Source organism: Mustela nivalis (genome assembly GCF_964662115.1).
Source record: "Mustela nivalis genome assembly, chromosome: 17".
Lineage (NCBI taxonomy): Eukaryota > Metazoa > Chordata > Mammalia > Carnivora > Mustelidae > Mustela > Mustela nivalis.
In genome coordinates, this window is record NC_139036.1 from 40,567,575 (window position 1) to 40,585,256 (window position 17,682).

The 17,682-nt window shown below is 49.8% G+C and overlaps 1 long non-coding RNA gene across 2 annotated transcripts; it reads right to left on the reverse strand.

The window, feature by feature from the left end:
- Nucleotides 1-133: 133 nt before the first annotated feature.
- Nucleotides 134-17,151, reverse strand: LOC309850721. Of its 2 annotated transcripts, none has more exons than XR_014304419.1 (3): nt 16,982-17,151; nt 12,319-12,463; nt 134-271 (listed from the first exon to the last, which is right to left on the reverse strand). It is a non-coding gene; the product is annotated as an uncharacterized lncRNA (long non-coding RNA). The 2 variants fall into 2 exon arrangements; XR_014304420.1 differs by lacking the exon at nt 134-271 and adding an exon at nt 1,184-1,761.
- Nucleotides 17,152-17,682: the final 531 nt, after the last annotated feature.

The following is a 17,682-nucleotide window of genomic DNA, read 5'->3' on the forward strand; positions in this document are numbered from 1 at the left end:
TTGATCTGGATTCTGACTGGCACCTTTATTGGGCACCTACTGTGTACCAGGCGACAGGCTCTGTCCCAGCTTTACCTGGATTATCTTCTCCAGTCCTCACTTGAGCCCTGTGCCAGTATTATTATCCTGCTCTGACAGAGAAGGAAACTGAGACTCAGAAGCATTATGTAACTTGTCCAAGGTCACACAGCTTGTCAGGAGTGAAGCCAGGATCCCAGCCCAGGTCTGTCAGCCTCCAGTGGGTTCTCTCTGCTGCCAGAAAGTCCTCCTCCTGGAAAGCAGGTCTGGGGTTGGGGTTTTCAGTTAGAGCTCATCAGGATCCCCAGAGGTAAATCTATTGTCATCTGCCCTCCTCCTCCTCACCCATCTGCCAAGCAAGTCGCAGGTGAGCCCCCCGCCACGGCCCCTGCCCCAGCCCCAGGTGCTAGCTCAGCTTTGCCTGGCTCCTGGCCTCTCTCTGGTGCCCCCAAGGTGGCTCTGAGGTCACCCCACACCCCAATGCCTTTCATTCTGCATTTTCAGATCTCAGAACACAGAGGAAAACGTAGGAAGAGAGAGGAGGTCACTTGAAGGTTGGAAGCAGGGGCTCTGGTCTTGGGCAAAGGACTGGGGGGCCCAGTTATCTCCTTGATTCAAATGAACCCTTTCCCTAACTCCCACCCCTCACCCCCAGAGACAGCCAGAGCTTTGCTTAGTTAATGAAATACAAAAGAAGGAATCAGGGGGTGGGGGTGGTCGACGCGCTGGAAAGCAAGGGAGAGAGGAAAAGTTGGGTCTCTTCCAAAGAGTTAATGTTCCACAGTATGATCGATTAGGTGTCAGATGTAATTTCAAACCAATACAAGATGAATGGCATAATTTTCCCTCTCTCATTTTAGACAGAATTAAGAATCCATTAGCTAACACAAATTTTTGGCAAGTTTAATAGGAGCTCAAATCTACATTCGGAGAAAACGCTCCCCAAAGCCTGTTTCAAGCTTTTACTCCTCAGGCCCCCCAGCCTCCAGTATCCTCCCGACCCTCACAAGCCCTCTGTCGTCTCTCCCCACATGCAGCCCCCTCTCCCTTCCCCTAGCCCTTCCACACGCCCCTCCCTGGCCCAGCCTGAGATTAACTGGCCTGACCCCTCTGACAAAGGCCGTGCCTGCCCACCATTGTCTTCCAGTGGCGATGGGTGGGGGGAAGGGGCGGAGGGGCTGGCAGTGGGCCCAGGAAAGGAGGGAGGTTGCTGAATTGGCCCCAGGCTGCAGACAAACCCTAGGGAGAGGGGTGAACTGGGGCTTTGGGACTGTTTGTGTCTCAGCTACTCCCCAGTTTCTCCCCCAGAAAAGTTCTTATTTTTGTCCAAGACAAAGCATTACCCAGTTCATGAGAGGAGACACAAACCCCATTCTGCCTTTTACATCTACATGTATTAGTGTACAAGGTAAACCTGAGAGATGAAAAACAATAGTTACCATCCCATTCTACAGATGGGAAAACTGAGGCTGGGGGAGGTGATTAGAATCAGCTGGGTCCAAGGGTAAAACTTGGCTTTGCTACTTCCTTACTAGGGCCCTTAGGCCTTTCCTCTGGGCCTCAATTTCCTTATCTGTAAAATGGGAGGGACCTTGGTCCCCAGTGCAGAGTATTATCCTGAAGGCCAAAGTCAAGGAGAAAGTCAGGTATCCACTCTGCAGGAGCTTCCTGAATCAGCTCCAGCGCACCCCTTCCAGTCTCACAGCCTGATCTGGAAGACCAGCCTGCAGACTGAGCTCTGTCCTGGAAAGCAAAAGAGGCCAGAATAATGATTATGACAGCTTCCCCTTACTGGGCACTGATTTTATGCCGAGAATGGGAACCAAGCTCATTTACTACTCAGACCTTTATCAGATACTAGTATCATCATCATCTCACTTTCCAGGTCAGGAAACTGAGGCACAGACAAGTGAAGGAACGACTAAAGTGCTAGCAGGGGCAGAGCTAGAATTCCAACCCGGGCAGCCTAGTCCTAAGGCCTATAGCTCTCTACCCAAGGTGAAGCAGAGGCAAAGGTCTGGGATGGTGGAGGCCCAGGATGTGATGACCCCAGACCCTGGGTCTGGAAAGGCTTCATGAAGGACTATAGGCTTGACTTAGATTTTAACTGATGAGTAGGAGTCTACCAGGTGGGCAAGGAGAGAAAGAATGTTCTAGGCAGTGAGAACAGCATGTGCCAAGGCACCGAAGGAAGTCTCAGCATGGGGATGGTGAGTGACGCACTGTGCCAACCAAAACATGGGGTTCATGTGGAGGATGGCAGGAAACAGGTGGGATAGGCAGGCCAGGTGCTTCATTCTGACAATCCTGCTCTAGAAATTGGGAATTCTAACTTCTATAGCTAACCTTGCATGTCATACTCAGGAGTTACGAGTTTTTCATGTTGTTGTAATAATAGAGGTAGCATTTTTCCATGTGCCAAATGCTTTATAGCAATTGCCTTGTTTCTTCATTACAATAACCTTACAAAGCAAACACTGTTATCCTGTTTTTCAGATGAGTAAACTGAGGCTCAGAAATACTAAGTTACTTGCCTAAGAGACACAGCTAAAGATTGAGAGAAGTGACCATTCGACCCAAGTATAACCCCAAAACCCAAACTCATAATCACTGTGGTTCTGGGTCCTGGGAGGCAGTGGGGAACTGGGGAGGGATTTTGGCAGGGAGTGATGGGTTGGATTGGGTTATAAGAAAAGAAGAGGTTCAATTGGGGCACCTGGGTGGCTCAGTGGGTTGAAGCCTTTGCCTTCGGCTCAGGTCATGATCCCGGGCTCCTAGGATCGAGTCCCACATCAGGCTTTCTGCTCAGCGGGGAGCCTGCTTCCCTTCCTCTCTCTGCCTGCCTATCTGCCTACTTGTGGTCTCTGTCTGTCAAGTGAATAGATAAAATCTTTAAAAAAAGAAGAAGAAGAAGAAGAGGTTCAATTGGACCAGAGTGTGATTGGAGGCTCCATATGGAATTTTTTTTCTTTTTTTAAAAGATTTTATTTATTTGACAGAGATAGAGAGAGAGAGAGTAGGCAGAGAGACAGGCAGAGAGAGAGAGGGAAGCGGGTTCCTGGCTCACCAGAGACCCTGATGTGGGGCTCGATCTCAAGACCTTGAGACCATGACCTGAGCTGAAGGCAGAGCCTTCAGCTGAGCCACCCAGGCGCCTTTCCATCTGGAATTTTCATCTGGACCAAAGCACTGGAGAAGGATGGGGGGAAAGGCTCTCCCCACCCATGAGGATGGAAAAGAGGGCCTCCCAGAGCCTAAGTAGTAATAACAATACCAATTCTTCAGCAGCCTCTACCCTGTGACTGGACCATCTCCACCATCTCCAACTCACACAGTGTTGTAGGGCAAATACTGTTAGTCCCATTTTACAGATGAGAAAGCTAAAGCTTAGAGAGCTTGGCCAGTTTCTCTGGACCACACAGTTGTGTTCTGGCAGAGCTGGTACTGGCCCAAAGCCCTGGCCTTCCCTCATACCTCACTACCAGAAGGTGGCTGGGCTACACACCAGATGCCAGCTCTTCCCTCTTGACGTGGCTTAATATTCCCTGAGGTACCTACGGAGCCATCTCCCCATTTGGGTCCCAGCAAATGGCTTTGAGCTAAGGGAGATGGAAAGGGGAAGAGGAAGAGGGGAGGAGAAGAGAAGTTGGGAGAGAGAGGAGCTCTGAGGGGAGAGCCGTCAATCATTTTTCCTGTTTCTGACCACTCAGGAAGATGTCCAGGGCATGGTTAGAGGAAAATGAATGCATTCAGTTATCCTCGCCTTAAAAGTGGAAAAGACACTTCATGCCTTTGCCTCATTTTCCACCTTTTGGGAAGTCCTTCCTGTTACCTAACTCGCATCCCTCCTAATGGACCCACAAACAATCCCAGTTGCCAGTTCCATGGAAGAGCCCATGGACCCCACCATGAGGAAATATCTTGTCACCTTCCTCCTGCAGTAAAGAGTCAAGGGGTGGAGGGATATTGTGCCTCCTTAGCTTTCTGTCACTGCACACCCAGAGGTGGGGGTGGGGGCGGTGGAGGGACTATGTTCCCAAGTTATCCCACTGGAAGAAGGAAATGACTGGTCCAGCCTCTCCTCAGCAGAGAGGAGAAGGACCAGCAGTATCTGGGGTGAGGGAGGGGGAGTACCTGCTGCGGCCACAGCCTGAAAAACAGACCCAGGGCTCCTGTCCTGAAGAAAGGAGATCTCTGAGTTTGGATAAAATTACTTCACTTGCTGGATATCACAGCCAAGAGTATATAAAGGAATTCATATCCCTGCCGAGGCCAGAAATTGCATGAGCCCAGGGCCGCCCTTAAGGGAGAGAACTTGGGGAGGAGACTGGAGAGAATACTTAAGAAAAAATGACTTTGTGGGAAAGAATTTGAGCTTAATTTTTATTTATTTATTTATTTGAGAGAGAGAGAAAAGGAGCAAGGTAGGGAGGGATAGAGGGAGAAGCTGACTCCCCACTGAGCAGAGAGCCCGATGGACTCAATCCTGGGACCCTGGGATCATGACCTGAACCGAAGGCAGGCACTTAACCGACTGAGCCACTGAGGTGCCCAGAATTCAGGTTTCAGAAGCAAAAGACCGCAAGTTAGAATCTGGGCCCACCCACTGTAAAAGGTAAGCTACCTGGACAGACTTGTTCACTTATTTGACACATGTTCCTTGATAGCCCATCCTGTGCCAGGCACTGAAGATCCTTACCTTTAAGGAACTTATATCCTAGCTGGGAGACAGGCATCATACATCAGTAAACTATATGTTAGGGGGCGCCTGGGTGGCTCTGGGTGGCTCAGTGGGTTAAAGCCTCTGCTTTCGGCTCAGGTCGTGATCTCAGGGTCCTGGGATCGAGCCCCACATCGGGCTCTCTGCTCAGCAGGGAGCCTGCTTCCTCCTCTCTCTCTGCCTGCCTCTCTGCCTACTTGTGATCTCTGTCAAATAAATAAATAAAATCTTAAAAAAAAAATAAACTATATGTTAGAAGGTAGTAAGAATTATGGGGGAGGAAGTTCACAAGAAGGTGATCTAGATTGGCGAGGTGGATAAGGGTAGACCTCATTTGGAAGAGCAGCATTTGAACTAAGACCCGCAGGGGATGAAGAAATCCATAGTGTGGGTATCAGGGAGCAGCCAGCAAACAGGTGAGCCAGGGCCTGAAGGGCCCAGGGGGGCCAGTGGACTGGAGGGCTCCAGGGTGAGCAGAAGCAGGTGAGGCCTGAGCTGGAATGGAGCAAGGCACAGACTGCACGGGGGCCCCATTTGTATAGGCTTTGTTTTTCTTTGTATAGGCTTTGGTTTTCTCCGGGAATAAAATGGGGAACCTGGCCAAATTTCCAGTGAGGGAAAACATGATCAGACAAATGTTTCAAAGGTTCACTGTTGCTCCTATAGAGAGTATAGACGGGGGCTGGGGGAGGGGAGTAGGGGAGAGGTGAGGGAAGAAGCAGGGAACAGGGAAATCGGGTAGTTGTTTAATCTAGCTGAGTCTCAATGTTCTCATTTGTCAAATGGGAATGAAAAGTGTTCCAGAAGATATGCTATAAAAGATTTGTGCGTATATCCCCAGCCTTTAGCAGATGCGGTTCAACAAAGTCTCACTGAGTGAAAGAATGAATGATTATCTTTCCATGCCCTCCTCACTTACATAACTCCTATCCTAAGCCCAGAAACAGCTCCTTGGAAGCTTCTAGAAACCAACAAACATGGATTCTCATCCTGATTAACCACTCTTCTTCATCTGTAAAATGGGGATAATATTATCTATTCCCCAGGATAATTGTAAAGATTAAATAAAATAACGTGTGCCAATCTGCATTGCCCAATTGGAAGCCACTAGCCACATGTAGCTATTTAAATTTAAATTAATTGAAATTAAATAGAATTTAAAATTCATTTCCTCAGTCACAGTTAGCCATATTTCAAATGCTTAATAACCTCATATTGGCTAGTGACTACCATACTGAACAGAACAGAAATAGGACATTTCTATCCTTGCAGAAAGTTCTGACAGTGCTGGTCTGAAGCACTCAACTTAGCCTGGCCCAAGTCGTAAGCACAGGAATGCTACCATTCTTGGGGGACTCGGGCAGTGAGACTGATTATTCTTTCCATAGTTTGCCAGAGGCCATCCATTTGATGTTCTCCAGCGTTGAGTCTAAAGATGAAGATCAGGGAAGAGTCAGGGGCTAGTCAGGGCAGAAGGAGAGAAGGAGGAAGAACAGGTCCCTTGGACAACACCAAAAGAGTTGGCACTAAGGATTGCCCGGGGGGTGGAAGTGAGTAGAATATTGTGTCGAATATTGTGTTGGGCGCAGGGAAGAAAAGACCAAGAGAGAAAAACAGAAGAGAGAGAGAGAAATTCAGGCATCCAAGAGCTGGTCCCCAGGAATGCAAATTTTGAGATCCTTAATCTGTATTATTGAGTTCATTCATACTGCCTGTGTTCATTGAGCACCTATTATGTACCTGGTCCTGTCCTACATGCTGGGATGCTACTATTTTAAAAAAAGGCCCCACCCACAGGGAGCTTGTGTGTAGATAAGGGGTGGGAAAACTAGAGGAGGAATATAAGCCATGTGTAACATACATAGCATGCTAAATGGTGATGTGTACTAAAGAGAAAAATAAAGCAAAAAAGGAGAGGGAAAGGAGGTGCAGTTTTTGATGGGGGTAGTCAGGAAAGTCTCTTAGAGAAGGTGGTGGTTTATTTTGGTTGCCTAGAGCTGTGGGGATTGAGAAGAATGGGGAAGGACTGACAAAGGGGTGATGAAATCCTCAAAATTGTGATAAAGGTCACACAACCCCATGAATATACTAAGAAACCATTGAATTGTACATTTTTTTCTTTTTTAAGATTTTATTTAGGGGCGCATGGATGGCTCAGTTGGTTAGGCAACTGCCTTCGGCTCAGGTCGTGATCCTGGAGTCCTGGGATCAAATCCCACATCGGGCTCCTAGCTCCATGGGGAGTCTGCTTCTCCCTCTGACCTCCCCTCTCATTCTGTCTCACTCTGTCTCTCTCTCTCAAATAAATAAATAAAATCTTTAACAACAACAACAAAAAGATTTTACTTATTTCTTTGACAGAGAGGGACAGCAAGAGAGGGAACACAAGCAGGGGGAATGGGAGAGGGAGAAGCAGGCTTCCCACTGAGCAGAGAGCCCGATGTAAGGCTCCATCCCAGGACCCTGCGATCACGACCTGAGCCAAAGGCAGATGCCTAACAACTGAGCCACCCAGGTGCCCCGAATTGTACACTTTAAAAAAAAAAAGAAGAAGAATTTATCTGGGGCACCCTGGGTGGCTCAGTTGATTAAGCATCTGCCGTCTCAGGTCACAATCCCAGGGTCCTGATATCACACCCCACGTCGGGCTCTCTGCTCTATGGGGAACCCGGTTCTCCCACTCCCTCAGCCTGACGCTCCCCCTCCTTGTGCTCTTGCTCTCTTACTCTCAAATAAATAAATAAAATCTTTTTTAGAAATCTATTTATTTATTTGAGAGAGAGAGTGCATGAGGGGCACAGAGAGAAAAAAGAGGGAGAGAGAATCTCAAGCCGACGCCCTACTGGGGATTGAGCCCAATGCAGAGACCACCACCTGAGTCAAAATCAAGAGTCAGACACTTAACCGACTGAGCCACTCAGGCACTCCAAATTGTACACTTTAAATGAGTGAATTATAACTTAGCAAAGCTGTTATTAAAAGAAAAAAAAAATCACTCTGCCTGCTGCACCGCAAACAGACTGAAGGGACCCAGGGCCGAGACTGTGGTCATCCAGGAGAGAGGGGACAGCAGCCTAAACCAGGGTGGTTAGCAGTGGGGTGATGCGAAGTGCTCAGAGTCTGGATAGATTTTGAAGGCACAACAGACAGATTTGCTTTTGGATCAGGTATGAAGTGTAAAAGAGCATTGTCAAAGAGGACTCCAGAATTTCTTGCCTAGGAAACCACAAGAGCTAAGGAAGTAAAGGCCTGGAAAGGGAGAGGGGCTGGCCTGAGGGTACCAGTCACCAAAGGCACCTGAAAGGGACTCTGAAAGGAGGCAATGTAATTGCTTAGATTGGCAGACCCCAGCCTTTGACTTTGAATTCTAACCCTACCACATTACAGAACCTCTCCCAGCCTCAGGACCACAGGCTAGGATCTACTAAGACTGATTAGGACAGATCCGACTCATTTATGATGGGAGAGCATTTGCTCCTTCTGTTTCCCCTTCCTCCCACGGACCTGAGACAGCTCTGAGCCAGGAGCTCAGAAGAGAACCAAGAGGGGTCTATTGCAGACCTTAGGCTCCTGAGGGAGAACTGGTTGGAGTTTGGGCATTGCTCCCAGCTGTTTGAATCCTGTAATGGAGAGAGAACAGGGAGAACATGCTCACACACCCCACACCCCCCACTCCGCCATCCCCTGCCCCCACTCCCACCCCCCCAGCCTGAAGGGTAGGCAGTCTGGGTCCTGTGACTCCACCCTCTCTAGGGGCAGGGAGGCTGGGCCCTACACATTGGGCTTGGAGATATCCTCTGAGTCAGTTCTCCCCAAGCTGGTGAGAGATTCTAGGAAGCTTTTAATTACCGCCTCAGAGTGGATGCTAGGTTAATGTGATGATTCGAAAGGTGTATTTTTCAATTATATTTAACGAAAAGATTTATAGTGAAGTAAAATATAATTAGGAGGCTGCCAGCAGACAGACTTCCTGGGAGGAAGAGAGATGAGAGAGACCCTTAATGGGGCAGGTTGGAGCCCAAGCTACAGGACCGGCTCATCCCACCCCCACCCTGCAAGACGTCAAAACATTAATCAATTCTGCCATTCAAACACACTGACTCAGTGTCTATGCCATGCTGGGCTCAGAGTTTACCAGGGGGACAGAACAAATACTATGGTCCCTGTCTTCAGAGAGCTTACAGACCAGCAGGATGGGGGAAAAAAAAAAAAAAAGGCAAGGCAACAGTTAAATACTGCAAAGGAAATAGTAGAAAAGGCATCAGAAAAGTTTCTTGGGTGGACGTGGGGGTGGACAAAGTGAGACCTGAAGCATGATACGGGGCCAGCCATGAAGAGTGGGAGAGAGGTGAGGGCACTGATTGGACCAAGAAAGCCGTCCAGTTCCTAGAGTGAGAAGGTGATCTTAGTGTGTGCAGAGTGGAAAGAAAGGCCAGTGAGGCTGAGACATGGAGAGGGAGAGGCAGGGGCCAGTGTGGGTCTCTGGGGAAGGGGGGAGGGACCAGATCCAGCTGATAAGGAGTTAGGATTTTATTCTACGTGCTGAGGAAGCCACAGGGAAATTTTAAGCCAGCGAGTGAAAAGCTTATATATTTTAAAGATTACCCTAGCTGCTCTGGGAGAATGGATCAGATTGGGGCAAGGTGGGAAGCCAGAGCAGACACCCAGAGAAGAGGTGATGTGACCTTGTGTAGAGGGAAGCAGTGAGGAAGGAGAGAAGAGAGGGACTCAGGGGGCTCTTGGAGCAAGGATCAGTGGCTCTTGGTGAGAGGCTGTGTGGAGAATGAGAGGAAGGGGGAACTCAGCATGAGTCCAGGTTTTTGGCTTGAACAACCAACTGGATGCTGCCTTTTACTGAAATGAGGAAGCCCAGAGAAGAAATAAGTGGGAAGAATGTGGATAAAGAGTTCAGATCTTGGGGTGCCACGATGGTTCAGTCCATTAAGCATGTTCAGGTCATAATCCCAGGGTCTTGGGATCAAGCCCCAAATCAGGACCCCTGCTCAGTGGGTAGTCTGCTTTTCCCTCTCCCTCTGCCTGCTGCTCCCCCTGCTTATGCTCTCTCTCTGTCAAATAAACGAACAAAATCTTTTTTTTAGATTTTTATTTATTTATTTGACAGAGAGAGTGAGAAAGCACAAGCAGGGGGAGCAGCAGAGGGAGAGGGAGAAGCAGGTTTCCTGCTAAGCAGGAAGCCTGATACGGGGCTCGATCCCAGGACCCTGGTATCATGACTTGACCTGAAGGAGAAGCTTAACTGATTGAGCCATACAGACGCCCTGAAATCTTTATTAAAATAAAAAAGAGAGAGTTCAGATTTGGAATGGAGACCCTCTAGGGACTTCCCTGGCCCTGAATGCTGGAAGTCTGGATGCTTCACCCCAAGGGGGTCCACTTTTATCACCTTATTCTATTTCTCCCTGCATTGTCCTTCAGCTTTTTTGTATGTCTAACTTCCATTCCCCCTTTTGCACTTGCGAGTGCATGCTTCTCTCTTTGGAGAGCGAATTCTGTCATTCTCAGCTCCCTTTAACTGCCTAAATTCCTGAAATGCTACCGCTAAGTTCACATTATACTCGTATTCACTGAGAACCCACTATGGGTCAGACAACATGCTGTAAGCATTGGCTACAGTATTTCCATCCAATCCTGCTAATCACTCCTTCCATGGTATTAATATAACAGTAACAAGGGTGACTGGTTTGTTTAGGCAACTGCCTTCGACTCAGGTCATGGTCTCAGGGTCCTGGGATCGAGCCTCACATCAAGCTCTCTGCTCAGCGGGGGTCTTCTTCTCCCTCTCCCTCTGCCTCTGTGCTCGTGAGCTCTCTCTCTTTCTCTCTCTCTCAAATTAATAAATAAAAATCTTTTTAAAAATATAGAACAATAATAATAGTGACCATTTAATGGCAACTCTCTCGAGCTAAGCCCTTTACATGAATTATATTTAAAATTTAAAACAAAATTTTATTTACTTAAGTAATCTCCACACCCCATTTAGGGCTCGAACACACGACCTCAAGACCAAGAAGTGCACACTCCTCTGAGCCAGCCAGGTGCCCCTACATGAATCATATTTAAATCTCACTGAGAAATAACCTGCCCAGGGTCACACAGCCAGTTAGTATTGAAAATGAAATGAGAGGGGCACCTGGGTGGCTCAGTGGGTTAAAGCCTCTGCTTTCGGTTCAGGTCATGATCTCAGGGTCCTGGGATCGAGCCCCACACCGGGCTCTCTGCTCAACGGGGAGCCTGCTTCCCTTCCTCTCTCTCTACCTGCCTCTCTGCCTACTTGTGATCTCTGTCTGTCAAATAAATAAATAAAATATTAAAAAAAAAAAAGAAAGAAAGAAAATGAGATGAGAAATCAGGATTGTCTCCAGTACACCAGACTCTCTGGGGGACATAAGAACTGCATGGGTGATGAAAGGAAGGAACCATTTGGACTGCCTTTCCTCTCCTGCTCGCTCATTCTTTCCCAGATGAAGCACAGAGGTGACATTATTCTCTGACTTCCTTCCCTGGGTGCAGAGGACAGGCACGCCCCGATGACAACTCCCAGGCATGCACTGTGTTGGGCAAATCTGCATGTTTGTTGGGGAGGGAACAGTTGTAGGAGCTACCAGGTCCTAAGAGGCATTCCTGGTGTCATAGGGGTGAGTGCCTAACCATGTAATGAGGGCTCCTGCTCCGTGATCCAGAGAGGTCATTCTTTTTTTTTTTTATTTTTTAAGATTTTATTTATTTATTTGACAGGCAGAAATCACAAGTAGGCAGAGAGGCAGGCAGAGAGAGAGGGGGGAGCAGGCTCCCTGCTGAGCAGGGAGCCCGATGTGGGGCTCGATCCCAAGACCCTGAGATCATGACCTGAGCTGAAGGCGGAGGCTTTAACCCACTGAGCCACCCAGGCACCCCAAGATGTTTTTCTTTTATCCCCTATCCTCTGAGGAAGGGTTTTGTTGTATAGATGTGTGTGCATTTGTGCTGGTGTGCACATGTGTGTGCAAGCCAGAACAGGCCTGTCTCCTATGCATTTCCCTCTGAATATGTATGTGGCATGATGGTTTTCTAGTTGTCTGGGCCCTCACGAAGGCAAGTAACTTGTACATTTTTTTCATGTATAGGCCTGTGATTGGAGTTCACGCAGTATAGAGAAGGCCTGCCCTAGAGTTGAGTTCTGAGCTCAGCTCCCCACTTCTTCTTGCCTGTCCCTAGCTCCCTGCTTCTTCCCCACCTCCCCTCATGCTGGGCAGAATGCCCTTAGCCTGTGCCGGCTGGCACACATGCCACATGGTGCCTGGCGCGCGTCTGGGCAAGGATGACGCCCCCAGGCCCGGCTGGGATACTAAGCCACCCGCTGCCTCCCCCATCTTTAGAACGGAGCGTCCCCATCCCGTCCCCTTTCTCAGCCAGGGACTCGGGGAGCAGGCGGGGACACGGCACAGACAGATACGAACACACAGATGCACCCAGAGACGCCCACAGGCGTGTGCCCCAGAGAGGCACAGGCGTTCACACAGCCTTGGGCACACTCACACATGCGCATTCACAGAGATCCAAAGAAACTTGTAGGCACTCACCACTTGCACAGATCTCGACCTGAAGTAAACCCTCCTGTCCATTTGGGTTCACTTCTGACAAAGCAGGCCGTGTCTCTGTCCATGGTGCTGAAAGCAGACTTTTCTCCTTACAGAAGGACAAGACAGGGAAGAGAGGAGAGGAGACCTGGAATGGGTGGTAGAAGACACAAGAAATGGAGGACAGAAAAGAGACAAAAGGGAGAAACCCACAGATAAATGAACGAGAGAGAGAGAGAGACTTGAAAGGATACCAGGGGAACAAAGCAGTGTTCAAACAGTGGGCCTGGGAGAGGCGGGTGATGACAGAAGTTGATCTCAGATCCCATCGCTGCTTTAATTGCAGACTTGGGTTCAAGGATTTAGCCATCTTTGCCCTTCGGGGCCAATTATGGGAAGAGTTTGGTAAGGGTACTGTGACAGGTGAGGGATCCTGGATGTGTGGTTCCTGTGGCCTCCAGGTGTCTTTTTCCAGGTACCTCCTTGCCTTGGAAGACCTTAAAATAGTAGTGGAAGGAGACAGATACCAAGAAAGTTCTATCATAACCCCACAAAAAGCTTCCTACCTGATTTATTATCTCAATTTGTGTTGGGCAAGTGGACAGCAATGTTGATCTGGATTTGTTCTGAGGATTGTAGGGATTTAGTGACTGCTTAATGCTTATCTGTAAGATTGGATTATGGGTTCCTATCTCCCTCTCTTGAGATAAAAACTTCTCTCTGGTGCGATTGCCTAGTAGGGATTCTCCCCCACCAGCAGCCCCCTCGTTGTGAAATATATGGAATATAAAGAATGCCCACGGGGCACCTGGGTGGCTCAGTGGGTTAAAGCCTCTGCCTTCGGCTCAGGTCATGATCCCAGGGTTCTGGGATCGAGCTCCGCATTGGGCTCTCTGCTCAGCGGGGAGCCTGCTTCCTCCTCTCTCTCTGCCTGCCTCTCCGCCTACTTGTGATTTCTGTCTGTCAAATAAATGAATAAAATCTTAAAAAAAAAAAAGAATGCCCACTTTCCTGGTGGAGGAGGAGGATTTTCAAGAATGAAAGGGCTTTATTATTTAATAACTAGGCAAGAGGGGATGAAGAAGATGAGGAAGGATGAAAGAGAAAAGGGGGGGAGAAAGAATGTGTAAAGATGGAGGAAAGGAGAGAGGGAAGAAGAAAGAGATTGGAGGAAAAGGAAAGGGAGAGGATAGAGGTGCAGATGGCAAAAATGAGAGAGGGCATGAGTCACTCAGACAGACTCCAGTGTCCAGGGAAAGGACAGGGGAAATATGCCAGGTGGAGCAAATTGCTCCCCAGGGGCCCAGATTAGACTGGAAGTCCAGGCTGGTCCTGCAGCTGTTCACAATGGCATTCTCCACCCTGAGCTTCGGGCAGAGAGACCCCATGGGCCAGGAGTACAGATGTGAGGAGAAACTGCCCTAACACAGAAAGTGGGATCAAATGCAGTCAGGTCTGTGTTTAGGTTTCCTCATGTGTGGGATGGGGACAGTGAATGCCTTCTTGGGGGTGTTTCCACCTATTTGCATGTGAGAGGTGGCAGAAAGAGAGCCACATGTATGGGAGTTCACAGGAGAGAAGGTATTGGGTTGACTGAAGGTAAGGAGCAGGCAGAGGAAGAAGAGAGGCAGAAGGAGAGAAGTGAGTGAAAAAGAAAGGACAATGTTCCTGAAAATTTGTGGACCTCCTAATTATTCTCTTTTTCCTACCAAGAGAGAAGACAGGAATAGGATACAAGTTGGATGTATGTGCCCCAGTGTCCTTTTCTGTAGTATGGGTATGACAACCATCCCAACCTCAAAAAGTGGACAGCAATTATCTCAACCAAAAAGTGGTTGAGATAATCATTAGCTTGTGTGTAATGCTTAATTTAAGTCAGTTATGAATACATAATAAGATCCACATATATGCTAGTTTCCATCGTTATTGTTAGATCTTGGTTTTGCACTGGAATCAGGGAAATTTTTCTTCCTGTTTAACTAGAACTTCCTGCTACAAATTCGGGTTCAACCTGTGGGTCTCCTTTTGAGCACCACAGAGAACTGTGATTTCCCAGCTCTTCAGAGTCAGCAGATTTTCTAGGGGTACAGAGGAGGGCTCCCATGGTGAGGAAAGACAGGGTCTAGGGAACAAGGTACACACCAAGGACCGTCAAGGATGTTTTCCTGGATTCCTGAAAAAGCTGGATCCTGGGCTTACATCAGTGTCTCCCTGCCCAGACTGGAGTCTCAACACTCCACCCTATTAGAGCTAGTGCCCCCCCCCACTCAAGCCTGTACAGGTGTGAACATATGGGTCATTTCTTCCAGATTGCTCTTCCAACCCCAATCCCTTCTCCCTTTTTTATCTACACTTCTGCTCTTTTCTTCTAAGGAATCTAGGTAGGAGGAAAGAAATTCCCTTACTACTTAGAGGGGTGGGATTTCCCCACCCTGCACAGGCAAAATAGATGGTCTCATTCTGGAGGTCAAGGAAGCATGTGGGGACTGGCACAATGAGGGGTGAGGGGTGGCAGGGCAGCCCCCATGTCCTCCCATTCCCCCCAGCTCCTGTCTCATCACTGTCACCATTCAATCATAGCAGATGGGCTGCAGCTGTGAGCGCCAGCCCGGCACACAGGCTGGTCCGTGCCACTTGGGAGAGAAGGAAGAGAAAGGGAGGGAGGGAAGGAGGAGGAATGGAGGGAGGAGGGAGAGGAGAAAGGGAAGAAGAGAAGGAGGAGGAAAAGGAGGAGTGTGGAGGAGGAGAGAGATCGCTTGAAGAGAAAGGGACTTGGTACCTTTTATGCCTCTCTCTTCCCAGCAGGAGAGCAGAGGCCAAGGCTGGGCTCACAAGCTGGGCAGTGCCAGGCGAGATGGGCATATGCCCTTGATTACTACCAGGACCGCAGGCCAAGCCTCCGCAGCCGCCACGGCCTCATAAATCAGTTTTTAAGTAGCAACCACATGGACATTTCCCAGCTGAGAGGCCTGGCCTCTGTCGGCCCAGCTAGGGCAGCCCTGGTGGAGGGGCAGGTGCCAGGCCAGGGCATAGGAAAGAGAGAGGTGGTCATCAAGGCTTGGTGGGAAGTGGGTTAGGAGCTTGTTCAGGCAACGTCTGAGGGCAGTGTCTCCTGCCAAAAGGGAGTATGCAAGAAGGTGACAAGTGGCTGGCAGTGGGTCCAGAGCCCCCTGTTGGGCTCTTAGACCCTGTCCCGGTTTCCCCTGGGGAAACTGTCCACAGACTTGGAGGATGGTGTTGTTACTGGAGCTCCCTCCCTCCAGATCCTCCTCCCATTTATAATAGAGTCTCTGTGAGGGTGAGGGCAGTGTGTGGGCATGTGCACTTGGGTATCCAATGTGCTCACTGCTCCTGATGGGTAGGAAGCTATCTCCCCGATATCTAGCCCAAGCCCAGCGAAGACCAAGCATCTAGTAAGATGGCTTGAATGAATAAATGATCATGTTCAAAGGGGGTCAGTTATGTGCGTTCACAGGAACGTGAGGATTTATATCCGAGCATGTATGATGGCCAAGTCTATGTGCGTATACATGGGGGGTGTCTGTGGGTGCTCTGGGGAGATCTGTTCTGACAGACACCCCTCCACACCCTCCCTTTCAGCCCTCCCCTGAGCCCTGATTCTCCCCTTCTGAAGACCCTGTAAGACGGTAGCTCCAGAATCCCACTCCCCCCAGCCCGATCCCTTGGTAAACACCCCCTTCTGCAGGCCACCGTTGGTGCTTGGGGGGGAGGGGGTAGGGGCACGGGGAGCGCGGGAGTCCCGCCCCTGGAACGGCGGGCAGAGCCGGCGGGGTGGGGGCGCCCAGCCTTCTTGCGCCCAGTGTCTCCTCCCTGGGTGAACAGATGTCTCGGAATTTTAGATGTGCTCTCCGCCCCTCCTCGCAATAACTACCCCCACCCCCAGCTGGCACTGGCTGTGGCGTAGCGCCCTCCCCTCCCCCACCTCCGATAGCAGAACCGGCTGATGGATCAGGGAGCTCGGCCGGAGGCCCAGGCCAAGAGGCGGGGGAAGCCGACCGGGTCGCGGCAACGGGCTGGGCCGAATTCCGGAGACTCTTGGTGCGGAGAGAACAGGGTCGGCGCTGCCCCCGCCTCTTGCCTTCTTCTCTCCTTCCTTGCCAGCTTCCTCATTTCCTCAGCCCTATCTCTCCTTCCGAGATCCCCGTCTCTGTCCCTCTCGCTCTCTGCCCCACCTCAAAACCCTCACATCATCCCGTCAACCGCGTATACGCAAACCCTCCACACAGAGCCTCACACTTCGCGACAGAAACTCCTCCTGGCAACTTCGGCGGAATTCTTCCCTCCAGAGACCCCTTTCCCTGCATTCCGTGAGCCACCCCACCCCCAACTGGCCGCCTGCCTGCCCTCGGTGGAAACCCAGAGTTAATCCGGAAAACAGGAGGGAGGGCAGGAGGGGAGTGAGGATCGACATCAGGGAGGCCAAGGATACCCGGTTTGGCCGGGGTTTGAGAGACACCCAAATTTTCTAATCACTGCTAATTAAGGAACAATCCAATTCCGCGGACCCTCAATTCGGGGAAGGGGGCGGGACCCGCTGAGGGCAGGAGGGGGCCTTGGCAGGGCTTGGCAGCCCGGGGTGGTGCCAGGCACCCTCCCCCACCCTCCCCCCACCCGCCAGCATTCCGAGGTAACAGGCATTTGTTACCCAGCTCGTGCCAGGAGCGATTGGCAGGTTCGAGTAGGCACAGTCATTCCGCACACAGATGTCCCTGCGTTCGCTCTTCTGATATGAATTCTGTCAACTCCGAATCTGAGGGAGAGGAGCAGACAGCCCCACAGACAGAGTTACAGACAGACAGAGCAATTGTCTGGAGGACACAGAACTGCACAGATATTTGTTTTTTTTTTTTTCTTCCTTCTTCTCTGAAAAAAAAAAAAAAAAGATTAAAGAAAATTAAGAAAGACACTCACTAATTTGGGGGGACCCATCTGAGCTCCTGAGAGTGGCCCTCACTTTCTCAATCCTCCCCCCAGTTCATGCCCACACTTTTCCATTCTCCCCCAGGGCTCCAGAAATCATCCCTGAACTTCAAATTCAAGTCTTTGCAACCAGAACCACGGAAGTCTGGGAGGTCTCCTTCCTCCTATAGGAAGAAGGAATTCCCGGATCCCTGCAAGTTCTAGAATATCATCAACCTGGTGCAGGTTCCAGCATTCTAGAATCTCTGAAAGTAGAAATTCCAGAACTCCCGCTCCTGGGCAGGTTGTGCCCAGGGATCAATTACTGTATCACCCTCTCCATCAGAGAGGGGGAAGTGGGTGCTATCCCATGTACAGGAGTGGGAGGCCCCCACATCGCCTGGTCCTCACCAGCTGTCCCCAGCGTTGGCAACCAGCCAAAAACAC